Source organism: Parasteatoda tepidariorum, chromosome 1 (assembly GCF_982258835.1).
Source record: "Parasteatoda tepidariorum strain Cologne lab strain chromosome 1, Ptep-v5.0, whole genome shotgun sequence".
NCBI lineage: Eukaryota > Metazoa > Arthropoda > Arachnida > Araneae > Theridiidae > Parasteatoda > Parasteatoda tepidariorum.
Window position 1 is genome coordinate 128,879,788 of NC_141755.1, and position 21,606 is coordinate 128,901,393.

At 26.3% G+C, this 21,606-nt stretch overlaps 1 long non-coding RNA gene across 2 annotated transcripts; it reads left to right on the plus strand.

The window, feature by feature from the left end:
* Positions 1-694: 694 nt before the first annotated feature.
* On the plus strand, positions 695-16,956 carry LOC147816932 (uncharacterized). 2 transcript variants are annotated; one of them, XR_015429510.1, is made up of 4 exons: positions 695-1,213; positions 2,239-2,349; positions 11,735-11,848; positions 16,373-16,956. It is a non-coding gene; the product is annotated as an uncharacterized LOC147816932 (long non-coding RNA). The 2 variants fall into 2 exon arrangements; XR_015429509.1 differs by lacking the exon at positions 16,373-16,956 and having other exon boundaries at positions 698-1,213; positions 11,735-11,991.
* The last annotated feature ends 4,650 nt before the right edge of the window (positions 16,957-21,606 follow it).

The following is a 21,606-nucleotide window of genomic DNA, read 5'->3' on the forward strand; positions in this document are numbered from 1 at the left end:
TTCCACTGTGTTTGATTTTTTTTTTCTTTTCACGATAAATTTCGCAACCAATAAATTCTTTTTATTCATAAATTTCCGGGTTTTAATATTTATGCTAGTGCCTTTTTTAACTATCGTTTCGATAATTTTCAAGTGTTTTGATTTAGATTAATAAGTTTTCCTTTTATTTTATTGTTTCCCCCCCGTTTAATTAGTTAATTAGGTAATATTGCGTTATTTAATCATTGGTTTTGTTTATATAAGTTAATTTAGGAATTGTAATTATTTTTAAAAAATAAATATGAGAATTTTGTATTTTTTAAACTTGTTTTTCTTGTCTAAACTTGTAAATTTTTTATTCTTTTAAATGTTATATTTCTACCATTTTTTTTTCTCTTTAAAGTTAGGAGTACCTATCTTTTTTCTCTTACTTTATGCATTACACTTGGTCGGTATTGCAGATAAAGTTCGATAAACAAATTCGTAAATTAAAATCCATATTAATAAAAGTGTAAAAAAAAATATGCAAGAAAATTTCAGCATATATTTTGAAAAGAGGGGAGGAGTGGGGGAAGGAGTGGGGGAAGGAAGGGAGGGCCCAAAAACGGCTATGCCTAGGGCCTACGAAAGGTATAATCCGGCTCTGGACTACACCCAAAAAATCTAAAAACGTCTTAAAAAACAAGTAAGCTAAGAGCGTGAAAATACTTTCACACAATCTTTCGAAATTAATTCAAAGCCAACAATTTTTTTTTATTTGCAGCATTTGAATTTGCTTTTAGCATTGGTTGATATAATTACCAAAAGAGTATTTTTAAATCAAAAATTTGACTAAAATTAAAAAAGGTTTTTGAAACTTAACTAAATTGTAATAGCTCTGCTGATGTTGACCCGTGTTAAAGTTCTTGTGCTTGTCCTGCTGGATGTTTCTTGTGACTGCATTGTTGATCATGGATTTTTAATGCGCTAATGAATTTAATTTATGTGAATGTTCGTGAAATTATGTAAACATGTCATTTAAGCCCAGCAAAATTAGTTTTTAAGTAAAAGTGCTATTTTTTATTTTATCATTTCGGTTGTTTCAAGTAGCAGTTTAAATTATGCAGGGATATATTCGTAATCTGACCTGTGAAGCCAACTACATTTGCCAAGACCCAGGTTATCCAGGAAATACATCCAGAAATAAAAGTATATGCTGGGATGGCGCGTATATGGATATCATCAGATCGAAATAGTATTTCTATTTTTTCTTTATTTAGGTCGATAGTATTTTTAAGCTAGTTTTAGTTTAAATTTATTATAACTGTTTTCTTTTATTTTGAAGTTTTATTTGGGGGTAAATTACCGAATTGTGTAGGATATTATAAATGGTGTAAACCTATTTAGTGTGATCTTGGCAAACAATAATATACAATAATATAATACCTTAATTCTGGTGGCCAAGGGTGTGATAAATATGTATTATATTCTGTAACGATGTAAACAAGAAATTTACTCAATCCGGAAAGATAACAAAACTCAAATAATTCATTTGCTAATTTAAGACAGTGCTAAACATTCAAGGAACTAGCTCATTTGTTTATTTTTTTTTCTTGATAAATTTGTGTGTATTCTGTAATACTTAGCTTTGTTAATCTGAAATGTTCTGATGTTTTTAAACATTATTATTTCTCAGAATTCCAATTGCTATTTTTAATTGAAAGATAATCTATATTTCATTGTTCTGTAACTTTTATATTAAGATACTAAGAAAATATTCATTCTAGACCTTAAAAAGGGCAGGGCACAAGAAGCTGGAAAGAGCCCCTAAAAAAGGGCTCACATCATAAAAAAGAGCATTATTTAAAAATATTTACTTTATTTTTAGGACACCCAAAATATAAAAAGTTTTTAATTTTATCACTAAAAAAATTTTTTGTTGTTGAGGTAATTAGTTTAAAATAATTCCCTTAATTCAATTGGTACATTCTATATGTTGATTTTAAAGTGAGCGTAATTATGAAATTTTGAAGCGCATGATAAAATATCTATATGGTTCGAGAGTTGGTGCGAAATTTACATTTTTGTAAAATCCTAATATTGTTTTTCTTTTCATGTTGCTTATTTATACACTATTATACTATGCTTATTTATAAACTTAATTTAAAATATATTTTTCCTTCCTATCTAGATGATGAAAATCAGATTTTTTTTCTTTTCATGTTTATAATTATGCTTATTCATGCATTCAATTGAAAATATTTTTTCTTTCTTATCTAGAAGATGAAAATGTTGGACATCCTTTTTGGAAGCTGAAGATTGTAAGCATGAAAAAAATTGATGGTGGTATCCTTGGTTGTCAAAAACAAGAAGCTATCAGCTGATATAATGGTTAGTCAGTAATTAACAATAAATTTAATTTTTACATTCATTTTGGTGTACTTACCCATTGCAAGAGTAAATACCCTACCCACTGGATATTTACCTGACCCTCATTTATAGTTGCAATCTCAATAAATCGAACCTCATCTTAACTATAAGAGTTTTTGTTGAAGATTTTTCTTTCAAAGTTTTTACTACAAAATCAAAAGATTTACCCATTGTTATAAATTTAAGAAAAATTTATTAGTTACAAATTTTATGAATAAAAAACTATAAATTAGTTAATTTGAAAGAAATAATGTAACTTTTTTTTATTGAAACGAGACAAATTTTTTTTTTTGGTGTTTTCTTTCTTTTTTGAATTTATTTGAGACATTATTTTATTTCGTATAAAAAATTTTTTAGGTCCTTATTTTTAAGTACTAGTTCCCTAAACACTCATTATTTAGTACAAGATCTTAATAAATTTAACTCAGTCAAATTTGTCAACCTCTTGTTTAATTGTCTAAATTATCTTGTATTTTAAAGATTTGTTTTTCTCATACTTGACAAAATAATTCACTAATATAAAAATTAAATTGTTCACTTTAATATTTTTTGAAAAAATGATTTTTTTTAAAAAAAATTTCATTAAAATATCAACTGATTTTAAAATTACATTAAAAAAAGCATTTATTTTGAATAAAATAGTTATATTTTTTTTTTTTTTTTTTTTTACAAAAACTTACAAAAGAAATTTCCAGTTTTAGTTTAGTCATTTAATATAAATATTAAATTTATAGAATTAATAGAAATGAACACAGTTAAGAAATTTTAAACTCATCCCTTATGCATATAAATTTCTTCTATTTTATCCAGTTAATGCCATTGTCTTCGAAAAAAATGATTTTTTCTTGAAAAGCGCTCAATTTTCACATAAATCACTTAACATAAAGTCTACTTTGTGATACTGCACAATACCTTTTAACATTGCTTTTTATTGTGACAATTTAGCTCCTCTGCTTGGTATTTATAGTTTTTTGAAATATTTTTCCTGGAATTGATATTCTTTAGTGTTCATTTTTTGACATTAAAAATGTTATGTTATTGCCAGAACTATAAGCAAGGCAAATGATGGTTATATATTTTAAAAGTGACGAAAAGTTTTAAAAGCCTTGATTTAGGGTACTACCCCCAAGGCAGAGGTAAATACCCATTTATAAATACCATACTTACTGGCTATTTATCTGACCACATCTATACCCATGCAGTGTTTGGCTAAATTTGAATTGATAAAACTCTTAATAAATATAAAGTAATGACTATAAAATATGTAAAATTGTAATTGCTGCAATTTTTGTAGTCTTTATCAAATTTTCTTATTTATTTCCTTCTCAGTGACGATACATATTATATAAAAAACTATTTTAAGTTTGAAATTGTTTTTTGTTTATAAAAATAAATAATTATAATAAAGTTTGCATAAAACACTGAAAAGTTAAAAATTTTATACCTTATTATTTTGAACTTTTTTTTAAAATTTTTTTCATGCAACAAATTTGTCCTAAAAAATTTTAAGCAGAGGAACTTTTTTTAGAGGAAAGAAGAGGAATTAGGTGATTGAATGTGCCTAAAAGTTTAGCTTTTAGGCTCATTCAATGACCTAATTATTCTTTAGTTTAATGAGAACAATCACAAATTTATCTTTAAAATGATAAAAATAGAAAGTTAGAGCAAGGTTTATGTGTCATGTAAACTAAAAAAGTAAATTAATGTTATTAGTTTTACCCATGCTATTTTCTCTTTGCTTAATCAGATGAAAGTATACTGCAAAATAAAAATCTGCAATATCTTTTTTGGTAGAATATAGATTTTAAAAATAATTGATTATTCTAAAATTCTCAATAGTTCCCATTAAACTTTGTTCAGCAGTTTAAGCTTCTAAAAATGTTTTGAAGAACCTAATTTTATTATTGATTTTCTGAAAAATGTATTTTCTCCTACAGAATTTAAAAGAATAAGTTTTATTTGGCTAACGGAATAGCAGGGTCTAATACTAATTCTTATTGTCGGCATTGCAACAGATTTGTGTCTTAAAATATTTGTACAAATATTTTAAAAGCAAAATACGCAAATTCGAAATTGAAAAAGTCATTATAATGATCTATTATATAGCTATTATAAAATTATAAAGTTTCTAAAAAACCTCAAAATTTAGATTTTTTGTCTTCTATATTTTTATATATTTCTTTTTATTCTTCACAACAAAATCCTTCTTAAATTAAATAAATTTCTTATTTAATAACAAATCCTTTTAGTTAGTTTACTTTGACTTATATAGTGACTTATTCATTTGAATTTTGTTTGATAATATGAATTTGAAACAAATGAGATTTTTTAAAAAAAAAGAATCACTTCTGACTCGTATCTGTATAAATAGGAAATATATTGTATTACAGAGTTCTCCCTACGAATAAAATAGGGTTGGGCGCTTCCTCTCTGAAAAAAGCTTTTTGAGTCTTGAAACGAACTCACATTAAAAATTGAAATTGGTAATATTATGTTATAAGTGAATTTTATCCACGACAATTTTTAAATTACCTCATACTATCATAAATTGTCTCATACTATCTTATAAGTATATTTCAAAGGTAATTCTCTCTCATTATCAAAATCTGAGAAGAGATTGTTGTTAATGAAAATAATTAAAGGTATGCTAACAAACAAACTCTGTGCATATATTTTTTTTCAATTAAAAGTAAACTAACAAAAAATGATTAATTGATAAGCAGCTTGATAGCGTTTTTTAATAATTTTAACTAAAAATTATAAGAAAATAAACTTTAAAATGTGCATTTTTTGAAAAAAAAAATATTTAGAAATTAGTTTTAAAATTACTTAAAAAAATTATTAATATGCTCCTCCCCGACCTCCCCCTAAAAAGATACTTCTATTATAGAATGTTAACCAGTTGAGAATAGTCCAAACAGAGTAAATGTTTGTAAAAGTAATCTGAATTTAACCTATAAACACATAATTTTACCAATGTGTAATTGTTATTTAAGCAATGAATTAATTTTTTTCAAAATGGAATCTGAATAAAAAGACAATATTTTTAAAAGAGAGTGTCTTATTTTTATGAAAAGGGCAAAGAGCATTTATTGGGGTCAAAGGGCAAGCTGAAAGGGTTGCCCTTCACAAAAGGGTTAAGGAGAACACTGGTATTAAAGTATACTGTTAATGAATTTCTTATAACAAAATAACTAAATGTTGCGTTTTTAGAATGTTTTTCAATCCCCTTGAAAAATTATAATTATTGGAGATAAGATTTTGTTTTTTCCGATCAATAATATAAAAAATATTGTTTAGTGTGTCTTAAGGAGAATTCTCAATCTCTTCCAACACTTATGTATCTTTGAATTATTAGGTATGCTCTATCATTAATATCATTGTTGTATTAATTTTAAAAGAAAAGTTTTAAATTACCTTTTTTCAAACTTGTGAAGTTTCTAATAGTGTTCTAACAGCTGAACCTTGATTATTTCCATTCTATTTATCCTTTTACTGTTATTTCCAAAGAGTGAATGTAAGCAATTGATAAATGTTTTTCCAAGTTTATATCTTCTTGGTAAAGCTCAACATTATTTAATAATTTCGACCAATTTTTAAAAATCCATTTTGATGTTCATTTGATCCTTTTACTGTTACATTATTTGGGCAAATTATTAATGGTTGTCCCTACCATTATCGCATTATCATTACTTTAAATTAGAAGTCATTCAAATATTATATAAGCATATTTTTGGCAATTTCAAACACCTCCCATATCAGCAAAATTAAACAAATTTCAAACCTTTTTCCATGTGTCAGGATATTGCATCACCCTCTGGTTTTTACTTTCTTTTCAGTACTATAATTTAATTTAAGGATAAAATTCTAATAAAAGATATTAACTTTATGTTAAACAACTATTGTATACAACTAATAAGCTACCGTGTGATCTGTTTTTATCCTAGCAAAATCATATATTACCCCTAAAATTGTTTGAAAAAAGTTCCTAAAATTACCCTAAAATTTTAAAAAACTTTGCTGCTACCCCTGTAGATTGTGCATGTTTTACAAGGAGATGCCCCAAGGGTAAAATATTACCCTTTAAAGTTTCAGTTCATTTACCTTTAAATTCAGAAAAACTTTGAAACTCACCTGCAGTTGTGGTGCAGCATTTAGACTTTCCATTTTCTGTTGAGAGGTTCGGATTTCGATAGAATATTTATTATCTTTAACTTTCTTTTCTAAAAATGAACTATTTAACATGTTTTATGCAATTTATAAATTATTTATGTTTTATGCAATTTCAAACACCTCCCATATCAGCAAAATTAAACAAATTTCAAACCTTTTTCCATGTGTCAGGATATTGCATCACCCTCTGGTTTTTACTTTCTTTTCAGTACTATAATTTAATTTAAGGATAAAATTCTAATAAAAGATATTAACTTTATGTTAAACAACTATTGTATACAACTAATAAGCTACCGTGTGATCTGTTTTTATCCTAGCAAAATCATATATTACCCCTAAAATTGTTTGAAAAAAGTTCCTAAAATTACCCTAAAATTTTAAAAAACTTTGCTGCTACCCCTGTAGATTGTGCATGTTTTACAAGGAGATGCCCCAAGGGTAAAATATTACCCTTTAAAGTTTCAGTTCATTTACCTTTAAATTCAGAAAAACTTTGAAACTCACCTGCAGTTGTGGTGCAGCATTTAGACTTTCCATTTTCTGTTGAGAGGTTCGGATTTCGATAGAATATTTATTATCTTTAACTTTCTTTTCTAAAAATGAACTATTTAACATGTTTTATGCAATTTATAAATTATTTTAAAAACAAAAAATATCAGTACCTGTTTAATTTTATCTTATTAAAATATATGGATTAATTAAAAAATGTGTAATTCAAGTTAAAATTTTGTTGTTATTTTTTTAAATTACAAATTTAAGTTAAGAAATTTTGTAATTTAAAATTTGCATTGAAATGTTATAATTAGTTAAAAATTAATTCAAATATTTTGATTAAAAAATAAGAAAAATAAAACATTTATAAATTTTTGTCTTAAAAATTTAATTTTTTTAACAAATTAATTTTGATTAAAAAAATTATAATTTATAACTTATATAAAACTTATTAAATAGTTATTAACCTTTTTAGATAAAGAAATTTGAATTGAACTCCTGACCTCACAGGTAGAAGGTGAACAGCCTTACTGTTACACCACGAAAGAAAAAAAAATTCAACTAAACCAATATTAACTTAGTTTTAAAATAAACTAAAATACGCATTTGAAAATAATGAAGTTATATTTCTTGAAACTAATAAGAAATCAATTATAAATGATTAAATAAAAATAAATAAAAAAACTTATTTTAAGAAAAAGTTTTCAGCAATTTTTCAAAATTGCCTCATGCAATACTTACCATCTCCCTCCCCACAAACTGATGACATTTTCGACCAATAACTTGTCTTGGCTATTCTTAAATATTATCACACGTTTAATTTGTGCCCTATCTTAACCACATGCTCCTTAATTTAAGCTTAATTTTGTTTTAATAGGAATTTTCTAGATGTGTTCCACCCTTGTTAGATACAAACTTGTGCGCATGCAATCGCTTGTGAGAACTGAACAACAATATTTGGGCATAAGCTTACTTTTCTGGGTTACACCAAAAATCGCAATTGAAATTGCAAGCATTCTCTAAAATGTTTAATCTTCTTTGAATAGAATTAAATTAATTTTGTTCAGTATATTATGAACTGATAACATATCGATAAGACTGCTTTAAAACTCTACTACGCTTTTTAGTTTGTCTCAGAAAGATATTTTTGAGCAATTATATAGTTTTTTTTTGCAAATTCAAGAACGGTATTTATTATAAGGATATTTTTTGTGCTGTCTAATTGAAACATTTTTAGATTTTGTCCGTTTTATTTTCTAAGTATTCCTTTTGTGTATGTGGATAAACAATTCAATACTGCTGTTTGCATTACTTTGAAAATTTTCATTTTATACTTCAAGTAAACTTATTTAATTCTTGTACATTTCCATTATTTCACAATGATTTGTTTATAATAAATATTTCTATCAGGTGGAATATTTTTCTAACTTGTATCTAAAATTTAACAAGAGTTAACTTAGAAGTTTCAATTGCTATTGTGTCTTTTGAAGACTTTTATTTATCTTTCAGGTTTTGAAGTGGTTATTAACTTGTTATTTCTTAATTTAAAAGTTCATGTATTTCTCTTAATATGGTCACATGCATTTTTCTTAATATGGTCATATATTTTTCTTAATATGGTTATTAAAAAAATCATATAGTATTTTGATGAATATAGAACCATAGTTTTTGATACATATAATTTTCACAAGATTCTTAAAATAAGATCCTTAATGCATTGACCTCTAATAATGTTTTAAGATTTGCTATTCCTTTTTCTCTTCAATAAGAATTTCTCTTCACTTTTTATATTGACACTTTAAAATATATATATATATAATATGCGGTGTATCCACACCGATATTTTTTAGTTAATTAGGTGAAAGAAGCATGATTAAAAAGTCCAGATTGTGCATAATCTTCTTTTATTAAGTTGCGATGGTGAAATAGCAGTTTAACCCCTCTCCAAAGCGGGAGAGGGGGAACACATATCCCGTCTAAGCTGACGGATTTTATTTTAGCATGATAAGCAACAAAAAGCCACGCAAAAACTAGTGCTCTGCGTGTCCATTGGGGTTTCCCCGCGCAGGTTCGAATCCTGCCGGCTTATAATATGCGGTGTATCCACACCGATATTTTTTAGTTATAACTATATATCAACTATATATTAACAACATATATATATATATATATATATATATATATATATATATATTAACAACATATATATATATATATATATATATATATATATATATATATATATATATATATATATATATATATATATATATACAGTGGTGGCTAAAAGTGTGGACACTTTTTGAAAGTTTCATGTTTTTCAACTTTGTGTGCTTGTAGAATATATTAATTTTCACTTAAATACAAAAGTTTATATATCAAATTAAAGGTAATTTAATCTATCGTTTGAATAAATCGTTTTGAATAAAGACGTGTTTTGTAATAAAAGCGTACTAGCCTATCACAAACACTGTTCTTAGGACCAATCAAATGTCTGTAACTATAGTTTAGGTTATTTGGATGGCAAAAGAGTTATTGTTGTGGAAATATTTTATGGAATGATGCGTACTAGTACAATTAAAGAGAGTATTGCTGTTTTTAAATTTTAAAGTCCTTTGTTTTAATTAAACTAATTTTAAACAATGTCATCAACAAGAAGAACTAATTGGTCATCTACAAAACGAAGCCGAATTGTCATATTGAGAGAAAAGGACCTCTCTTATGCTGAAATTGCAAGTCAAGTTAGTGGTTCAGTGACTTGTTCTGGTGTACGAAAGTTCTGTTTGCGTTATAAAAAAACGAAATCAATGGAAAATGAAGGCAAATCAGGCCGAAAAAAATGCACCAGTGCTACCGCCGATAGAAAAATTAAACGGCTATGCCTTCGAGATAGAAAAACTTCATCAGATGCCATTAGATGTGAATTGAATGCAGCGGGTATTGCAGTAAGTTCAAGAACAATAAGAAGAGAGTTATCAGGATTTGGACTACAAGCTAGAATTCCAAGGAAAAAACCATATTTAAATCAAAAGCAAAGCGAAAAACTACTTAAGTGGGCAAAAGAACACATTAAATGGTCAGAAAATCAATGGAAGCAAGTAATCTGGAGCGATGAGAGTAAAATATCTCTCTTTGGTAGTGATGATGGAAAATACGTGAGACGTAGAGTAGGTGAAGCACTTCATCCTGATTGCATTGAAGCAACATCAAAAAACCCAACAAATGTTATGATTTAGGCATGTATGTCTGCAGATGGTGTGGGCTGAATTCAAGTGATTCTTGGCATCCTGAATGCCAAAAAATGCATCAAAACTGTCCTGAAACCATAATTGATACCTTCCATCCGGGATCTCTTCCCCAACAACGCACCATTTATTTTTCAGCAGGATGCAGCTCCATGCCACACTGCAAAAGTATACAAGCATGGTTTCAAAATAAAGGTATAGATATATTACCATGGCCAAGAAACAGTCCTGATCTCAATCCAATTGAAAATTTGTGGTGACGTTTGAAAATTCTTGCACGAAAAAAACGTCCATCCAATAAAAGACAACTTATTGAAGCTATAATTGATTCTTGGCACCATGTGAATACGAAGTATTAACATGCCGCCCGGTCTGATATATATACGTAAGATTATATACGGTATTACGTAAGATGAACTTCAAACAGTCGATCACTCAATGAAAAGAAGCTGGGAAGCTGTCTTAAAAAATAAGGGTTATCCTACTAAATATTGATTGTGTAAGTATCACTTTAAAAAAATGCAAATCTAAGATAGATCTTATTATTAGTTGCATTACTTTTTTTGTAATACAGATATTGTAATACTGTATTCATTATTAAATTTTACATTAAATTAACTTCAATTTGATATATAAACTTTTGTATTTAAGTGAAAATTAATATATTCTACAAGCACACAAAGTTGAAGAACATGAAACTTTCAAAAAGTGTCCACACTTTTGGCCACCACTGTATATATATATTAACAACAAGCTGTAAAGTTTCAAATTTATCAAAAGCTTCTTATATTCTATGTTTGCAGTAAATTTTAGTTGAATTTTAAATAACTGGTAGATTTTTAAACTGATATTCAAAGAAACATTTAAAATATATTTTAAAATTTCTCTTAAATACTTTTTAGAGAGGGGTTTAAACACTGCTAACAGAGAGCTTGATGACATTTTTTAATTCTGTTACATTTGTTTGAATATTATAAATAGTATAAATATCAAAAAATCAAAAATACATGTTACAAATTGAAAATTGTATGCAAGTTTCAATTAGAGTGCACAATTGTATACAGTTACATTAAATCATCTTTAATGCAAAGTACAATGCAGAAAACATTGCAAAAACAAATGTTACAAATAGTGTGGAATATTTTAATCAGTCTATGAGAAAGGGCTTAAATACTTAAGAAAAATCAGCCTAAATTTTTTTTTTACTGCTCTTTTTATTTTATTTTTTAATTCAGTTATATTTGTTTTCAAAATTTTTTTATACCTATTTGTAATGTTTTTCTGTATAATTTTTCTGTAATGTGCTTTTTACCAAATATAATGCTCCATCATAGTTTTGATGCTTGTGTATTATTTTCATGGTTTTAATTTGTTTAGATTTTTTGTATCTCTTTTATACTTATCAATCTTTATATCATAATATTAATTACTTGTAGGACTCATCTTCACAGTCCTGCTTCACCTATAATTAAATTGTTTTGTTGGAAAAAGATGATCAACTTGAGATTAATCATGAAACAGTGTGGGAGAGGATGAAGAATACCTCTACAGTAAGTTTTAAATAATATAAAACTTGTAAATTTCTTTATTACATATACAGATAACCCAAGTGTTGTGCAGACTTGGGTGACCTCCTTATTACAATATCCCCACACTCCTTAGAAGTCCATAAAAACTGCTTAATTTTTATTTTGGGAAATAAGGGCTATTAAAAGTACTTAATTTTGGTTCAAGATTTTTAAAAATATTTAATTTTTCAGCATCACTATAGTTGATGGGAACAATTTTTTCAGTTCAATTTTTTAAAACAAAAAGTTGATCTTTTATCACCTAGAATTAGACTATGGTAGAGCATTTAAGAGAGTCAAGAAAGGGTGTGTCTGAGGGGGGTAAGCATATTTCATTCATATACTGGTTCTTTCATTAATATATTCTGCATTTTGTCTAAAATCTGTTCCGAACCTTTTGTTATAAATGTGGATTAGAATAAAATTCTAACTTAGATTTTAATAATCATTTTATTGAGTTAACATTGCAACTTAAAATGTTTCTTCTTCTTCTTTTAAAATTTCTAATTAACTTTTGGTAGCAAAATTAGTTCATGTTTTTCATCAGATTGTTTAGTAATCCTATGTAAAGTTAATTCCTAATAACAGTTTTGGCGGGAAATAATTTTATGTAATCCTCATTATAAAAGTTGAGGTACCATAAACATAATATGATAAAGTGATAATGCAGGATAAGAAAATGCCACTAATAATGAAGAATACTGTTTTGTTTTAAACTGTCAATTTGCAATAAAAATAAAATATCAAATCATAGTAATAGTAGAGAGTAATATTAAGAATGATAGAGGATAATAAAAAATATTACAAGTAAATGTCTATAAATGATTAAAAATTAAATAATTTACCAGTATTTATTAATTAAGTAACCTTATCAATTTTCTGCCTAAGGAATGTGTTGATATCCTTAAAAAATGGTTTTAGAGCCTTTTATTAATAAGTTTCACTGAAAAGCATTGGTTTGAAAATTATAAGTTTTCTGAACATAATTGTGTTTTTATTCTATAAAAATTTCATAAAAATATTTATTTCAGTAAATTTTTAAAAAAAAAGTTCAAACCAAATGAAAAAAAGTGAATGATTTAAGGTGCTTAAATACCAGCGTTGTCTGTTTTTACTTGAAAAAGGACTTAATTTGACATGACATATTAAGAAAACTACTATCATGCATGACTCTAATTATACTTTTTAGTATTAATTCTTTTAATATTCATTTGAAACATTTTATTAATGGAAAAGAAAGAATTTTTTCGGCATAACTGAATATTTAGCGAGATTGGCCCACAACTAAATATGTGATGCATGTCTAGCATAGTTGCCAACTGTTCCGGTTAAATCGCGTTTGTTCCGATTTTTTAGCTTTGTTTTGAAACTACGGTTTTAGGCCAAAATGTTCTGATTTTTCGACATTCTAGTGCCTTTTCACTCCTTATACCAATTTTCTTTCAACCCAGGGCAGGTCTAAAAACGAGAAGCAGGGCATGTGATTTTTCCACAAATATCACGGAATACTGTTAGACCATTGGTTAGCGCGCTTCGCGAATCAAAGTTTTATAATCCGACGAGATTTTGAAACTATTGCTAAATCACATTGACGAGACGTTTATGATTCTTCTGCCAATTTTATTCCTTTGATTTGGCTGATTTTCGCCATTCTGAATATTAGGAACTCCATCGGAATCTGCTAATATCACGATTCTCATTCACACAATTTTAATATCAATCTTCAATTTTGATATTTAGCTAATTTAAAAGTTATGCAATGTGATTCATATTCTCGTGATTTAAAAGTGATGCATCATGATTCCTATTTACACGATTTAAAAATTTAGTATTGTAATTTGTATTTTCGCTTTTTTAAATTCCAATTTCACGATTAATATTCACTCAATTTTTAAAATCAAGTATTATGATTCATGTAAGAAGTAAGTTTTTTCTTGAATTAATTACTATAAACATGTGATATTCTTTATTAGTAAGTAATTTAATTAAAACTGTTAGCTCAAAAAATTATTTTCAGCATGAAACATTTATAAATTGATATTTTTATATCAATAGTTTAGTTTTTGATATTTTGTTTTCACTTTGTGTCATAATTTCCCATGATTACCTTATCAAGCTTTGTGTTCCTCTTTTTGTTTTTAACAAGTAGGCAGCTATTTTCTAGAAACCGCAATATAAAAACTTGTTGTAATAATTTTTTCTCAACTTTATTTTTTTAAATATATGAAAAGAAAATTGCAAATCTTGATTTCACCAATTAATTTTACAATTCAATTTCAATGAAATTATTAAAGATGGAATACTGATTAGTTTCATAGATATTGTTAACCGTTAACAGTCTGAAAATGTTTTTTTTTTCCCTTCAAAAATCCGACTTAGGTTTGCAAAAATTACTCGGTCTCACTTTGACGAGCCCTGTTAGTAAATACAATTTTATCAGTACTTATATTATAATAAAGTTGCCTTTTATTGTTTTTTTTTTATTGATTGATTTTCTTTTTCAAGAAAGGTCAATAATTGGCACTGTCACTGGTGGTATATATGCATATTCGATGATAAACAATCCTATTATTTTTAAAGTCCTTTATTTTTGCTTTCTTAAAAGAGTGGGAATCCTGTATTATACATTTGAATATTTTTTTTAAAATTCATTCAATTACTTTTGTAAAATTGTTCTACATTATTATATACAAAAACTTTATAAATTGAATTCCATGTAGTGTAGCCCTTGTTGCTGAACTTTATTCAGCCCAGCATTTGCTCTGTTTAATAGCATGTACAAGAGTAACTGTAATCTGGTACAAATTTTTTTTTATTGATTATATAAAATTCATCATTCAATTTACTTCTGCAAATGTTTTCATATTTTGCAATATAATATGAGTTCACTCTTTGCATCTTTTTCCACCCATGTACCCTATATGTCATTCTCAGTCAATTAGGAATTCATATCATAATTAACTAAATGTTGATAATTTTTACATTAAAACTGTTGATTGAAAATTGCAAATCAATGACTAGCAATAAAGAAACTTTAAAACAAAAATTTAGTTAAAGTTTTAAATTTCCATTGCATGAGAAAATGTAATTAATTACTGCATGCTCACTTAAATGCTTTTAAAACATACAACTTTTTTCTTATCAATAAATAATTTATTAAAAAAACATGAAAAATATTTTAAATGATATTTTTTTGAAAAGTTATTGAATATTTTTAAGAAAATAAATAATATTGCTAGGAAATATGTAAATCACAGTTCATTTCACTTTGGATAATTTGGAAATTAGGAAAATTTGTCATATATTTTGTGCCTACAACCAGTAAACATTTTCATTCAAACAACCCATTAATGATAATCTTATCTCCATAATTTTCTTTTGCATTATCCACAATACCTAAACACATAGTAAAATATACTTTTACTTTATTGTCTAAACAATTTATTATAAAAAAATAAGAATGTTTTTGAATCTGTATTACTAAGTACTTGATTACAAATTGCTATCATAAATAATCACACCCACTAACCACATATTTTTTCTTAAAAATGAAAAAAATATTTTTGAATTTATTACAATATATTCTTGAAAACCAATTCCTATTATTATTGTTATTTCCAATTACAGTCGAACCCCGCTATAGTTAACCGTCTGCGAACTCAGTAATGTGTCCACTATATCCAAATTTTTTGAAGAATATTTTTTGCATAAGACAGTTGAATGATTGAAAATTGGCTTTGCAATTTTGCATAAGTTATTTAAAAAATTATTAACTAATTAACGGATAATAAAGCAAAAATTGATGAAAAAGTAATTACGTCGCTAAATATTAGTTTTATTTTCACTTTTTATGAAAAAAATTTGTGATTTTTGATTGAATATAATTTGATTTTAAATTGAGTTCATCAATTTTCTTATCTACAATGTGCAAAGAATGCAAGATTTTTACATTTTGAACAAGATTTCGAACCATCTTAACAAAGTATCTTCTACGTAAATGAGCAAAATCAAATCTTCATTTTAAACTCTGCTGAATTTCTCTTAACATAGTACAATTTTGATATTTTGAATCTCTTCTGGCAAGAAAAAAAAATTTAAATATCTTATGCTATTTGCAAATAAGTTTAGTTAAATTTAATATAGTTACTAATATCAAAATAACTTTCCTTTCTTACTATGCAACTTACAAAATGTATATCACACATTAAAAAAAAAAAAATTATTCATAAAAATCATTTTTTCAGTTATATTAACATTTACATGAATGAAATAGTTTAGTTTTCACTATTTAAATTATGAATTCTAAAAGAAATAAAACTTATTTCTCATTGTTTAATATTGTTTATTTTTAGTATAATTTTATTTTATTAAAGCATTTAATGAATTTTTCAAAATTCTTATGCAATATTTAAAATTTTTTCTTTTTTTAATTAAGTTATAACTCAGGAAACTGATTTATTTGTAAATCTATATATATATATTTCTCTTACACGGCGACAAAAAAAGCCTCATTACAACTTCCCGAATGGCAACGCTAGAAAATCAACCAATGATTGCCGCTAAAAATGTCACATGCCAAATCTAGCTGAAGTGGCTAAACATATAGCCCTTTTAAAAACGGAAACTGGAATAACCAGAGAGAGCATCAGCAGGTTGTTCAATTCAGCTGCGGCAATCTCATACTATTAAGCTAGGCAGAAGTGAGTAGTCTTTGTTGATAGATCTCCATTTTAATATTTTGTCAAAAGCGCTTTTTTTTCACGAATTTATATAGACTGAACCAGTTTTTAGTCATGGGCAACTTTATGTTGTCCTCTCTAGGGTTAGATCATTTGACAGCCTAACAGTGATAGCTCCAAGTCCAGAAATTTATAATTGTGTGTTTAAGGAAGTTCTTAATCTTTAATAGTAATTATTTTTTGTTATTAACAAAGCCCTTAATCTTTCTCAGTATTTGTTCGTATTTAGTATTTATTTCAAATTAATGTTTAGTATCTGCAAGTTTTTCTTATGTATGTCAAAGTTCAAAGATTTATTCTTATGTTTTTAACAAAGTTGTGAATCGTTCATGGTTATTATTTTTTAAAAAACATAATGTTTTGTTTATGCAGGTTTTTCCATTGCAATTCACTTATTTCAGTTTTTAATAGACTTAATTATAGCCAAAATTTTAACCTTTTTAAAGAGATATCAGTTTTAGAAATTTTATCTTAAGATTTTATACTATAGCACATTTCTAATGGGCTTAACGAATTACATGTCATTTATTTGAATTCAAATTTATTTTAATGACTTAGTATTTACTACAAAGATGTAATTTAAAAAAAAAAAGAGTTATATGGATTTGAATGATTGTTTTGAGAATTTTGCGCATTTGCAATGTACCTAAGTTAGTAGCGAGCAAAACGAGCTTGGCTTGCGAAGCAAACCATTTAAGATTGCGTAGCAATTTTCGGGGGTTGGTGAGCGTTAGCGAGCAGGGGGCGCAGCCCACTTGTATATTTTAATTCTTTAATAACTTGTTCCATATATCTATATAACTTATGTTGCCTACTTTTAAATAAAATTAATTTTGTAGCAGATTTTCTATTTACTCTTGAGAGTAATGGGCATTTCTACATCAATCATTCAATAAAAAAATTAAGGTCAATAATTTGGATAAGCTAAACATGTTTGAAATTTTGAAAATTTACAAATTTTTTACAATTTGTAAATTAATAGATAGAGAGTTGACCTAGAGAGCTAAATTGTGTGATATTTTGTTAAGATTTTCAGAGCATTTTATGGCATGTAGCATAGCTAAACTATGAAAAAAATTATTTTTGACTTAAATGTAAATATTAAAGCTTTAAATTTTTTTAAAATAATAAAATTTAATTACCTTTCTCTGTTTTGGAAAAGTTGACACCAAAAAAATAAATTAATAAATAAAAAAACAGCCAAACTAGTTTTTAGTTTATCATTTACAGAAACCAAGTAGTAGTTAAAATTTCAAAATTCGCTATTAAAAAGAAGTTTTATTAAAAAGTGACTTCTTCATTTGAACTACTAATTTTCATAACCTATTCTGGTCAAAATTGTGATATTTGTTATTCCTTTTATTAAATAACTCATAATAAAATAATTATACCCTAGGGAACAAATTTTTTGTTGTGTTTATACAAGTACTTGATCTTAATTAATTCCAATGTATGAATTTCATGTATGTAATTTCCAGTTTTGTTTCTTTAAAGCTGAGTTCACAACTATATAAAGAATGTATTGTGTATATATATATATATATATATATATATATATATATATATATATATATATATATATATATATATACATATATATATATATATGTTATTTTTAAACATTGAAAAAATTAAAAAGTAACATGAAAATTAAAAGTAACATTGCACAATGTATTTTTGAATGAAATAATAACATAACATAAGAATAAAAATTGATGTGGTCCAAAATATTAAAATATTTTATTATAAGCACTACAATTCATTTATAAAAGGAGAAAAAAAATTACTTATTTTTTAGCATCACCTTTAGCTTTGATCACTGCATATAAACAATTACATGGAATAAACAAGTGTTTGACAATTTTCTTTCAAGTCTTAGTAGTCCTAATGCTTTTCGCTTTTTGTTAATTAGAGCAACTTCTTATAGTTCTTTCCTTATTATTCATAAACTATCAGTTGGGTAAGATCTGGGGAATTAACTGGCTACGGTGCCATTGTGATTTTGTATTAAGCAAGATCTTGAAATATTTTAGTGTATGGTGTGAGGCTAGTTGAAAAATAAAATCATCTTCATTTGTGCTCATGCAATTCCATACTATCACACCAGCTTCATGCACTTTTTCCGATACTATTGTATAAATGCATATCCAAACTCAAATGCCTTGATTTTCATAAGAGGCACAGAACATAGTTTTGTCACTAATATTTTCTTTCAGTCTTTTAATCCCCATAACAAACTTGATTTGTATCATCACTTTCTTTTAAGCTTTTGTTTTATAGTCTTAAATAGTTTTGTTTGAGAAAAATATGAAATTGAAGGTGCTGAATTGATTTTTTTTAACTTCACCATTCAGTTTTTTTTTTTTTTCAATTTGTGTTTGATTTTTAGTAACCATTAAAATTATTATTTGTTTTTATTCTACTGATACTGCTATATGATTCTTGGTGAGAATAATCTGAACTGTTAGCTATATATATTTGAATTTTACTTGTTTGATATGAGTTATTAACTCTAAGTTTTATTGATTCTGAAATATCAGGAAAAACGTTCCCTTTTGAAACAAGCATAAAACACAGAAAATCAAAATAATCGTTTAACAAATCAATAAATTAGTTTTTTTCTTGGATATTTAATATATATTTCAGTAAAACACATTTTTTTTTAAGTTTGCCCTTTGTCTTTTTTAAACGTAGTCTGGCATATATCTGCTGTTATAAAAAATTTCCTTATTTTTTTCTTTAATTTTTCCTTAGCCCATTATAAAGCCTGTGTTGTATGACATATTCTGTTTTCCTATGTTTTAATTTATTTTTTCTCGAGTGCAGTCTCACTTTTCAAGTCAAGATCATTATAAATAAAATACATCGTTCATATCGCTATAAATAAAATATTAAGAAACTATTCCAACATAAAATTATAATAACTATGTATTTGACTAGTAAAATAAGATTATTTTGCAAAAAGTATCTACCTTCAAAAGAAAAGTTTATTTGAAAATTGACTTACCCTAAATTTTTATTATAAAAACTTTTTGTTAGATTTCTAAACTTATAAGTCCGTATTCAAATACTAACTAAATGTATAACTTTAAATTTATAATTTTTATTCAGTAAGGATCAGATATTCCATTTAAATGTTTGACTTATGTTTATTTTGTCCTAAATTGAAGTACATCAAAATCAGAGGAGCTCCATTATAAAGTAATAAACTAATGCAGTATATATACCTGAAACTCTGTAAATTTGAAGTCTCTATGCACCCTTTTAACTTTCAAACAGCTGCAGCTATTTTAAAATGTCTGTGGCTATTATTGTGTCTAGGTATTGTAAAATAGCTAGTACTGCATGATTATATTATTTAGAATGCCAACCCGAAGAAAGTTGGGGATTTGTCTCGACAAGATATGCGCTCTATCTTTAAGAGATTAGGGGAAAAGTAATGATCATGTAAAGTCTTTGAAAATTATTTCTCATTTTGATAACGTATATAGTGCTTAAAAATATTTTTTAAGTGCTTAAAAATTACTTTTTTTACTTATTTTTGTGTGATTACGCTACACACCCTGGAAAAGCTCTTTGAGTACTTAAACTGATCACAGTACAGTAAAAATTGCTAAATCCCAACTCTTTCATAAAAAGTAAATATGTTCAGTTAAACCTATTTGCACATAAAAACCCTGATAACTTCCTAACTATGAAACTTTCAAACTTCATTATCTTTACTTGTCTTTATGTCTGACACATATTAATTGATTTTTCGTAAATAAATAGTAATTTAAAAGTTTTTATACAAAAATGGCTGCAGAAGCTCACTTTGAACTTAAAATATCTGCATTTTGCTTTAAACTATAACTTTTGAAACATTTAACAGCTTTGTTCTAAATATTTTTATGTTAATTTATTTTGGTAGAATGATTCTAGAATTTATTTTTCTTCCAATTTTATATAATAAAGTCTCCTAGTTTTACTAGTTCCTTAGCTTTGTGATTACATATTTGAGATTAAAAGAGTAAATATGATGTAAGTACTCATTTTTCCAAACATAGAAGTTATTTAAAATTTTAATAACGTCACTGGCAAATAAAATTATATATATATAGGAATGAATGTCTGTATGTCTTTGTGCTAAGTCTGTGTTCCAAAAATAATGAAATTTGGCATATTTATAACTCACAGCACTAAGAAGGTCAGTGTCATAGCATTCTATGACGAACTGTTCAAGCGGGATAAGCAAGCGACAAATTTCATAGTTAATTTGTCTTGCAAGGCACAAGAAACGTTGCTGTTATAGGCTGAATTGTCAGAACGAGGTTTAACTTTAAACCTGGTCTAAACCGCGAAGTTAAACCAAGCTGCATTGCAGAAACGAAGTTTAAGGAAAAACGTGGTTCTAAAGATCTAGTTCAGCCTTGTCTAAGTTAAACCTAGTCTGAGGTAGGTTCAAACCAGGCAGACGAGTTTTAAACCTCGATCGTCTGCTTACAATCGGAAAACGTCAATCTCGTTTTCGTAGATGTTTAGTTCTGTATTGTTTTATCAGTTTTAAAATATAAATATGTGCATATTATTGAGAAACCATAATATAATTTAGTGTTAATATCGTATATTTTTTTCTGTATCTATTAAAGTGTTTATAAAATCTTATGAAAGAATGCCTCTTTTATTTTCTGAATTGATAGTATACTATTCAGTAATTTTTGTTTTTCTTGAAAATAAACATTGAGATAATTTAATATCTCACTTGCTGAATGGGGCTTTCTTTTTGAGTGATTTTGTATATTATATTCAACCACTCAGAAGATAGACCTTTTCGGAATAATAAAACGTGAGGGATACGAAATTACAAATTTAAGGATTAAAAAGAGTAAGATTACTTTTTTTAAAATTAAAAATCATGAATGTTTGAATAGACCAATTATTGATCTTAAAATAGTGCTATTGTTAATAAAAAGTATTGGATTCTTTACATGTTGACAATAATTATTACTATTTACTTTATTT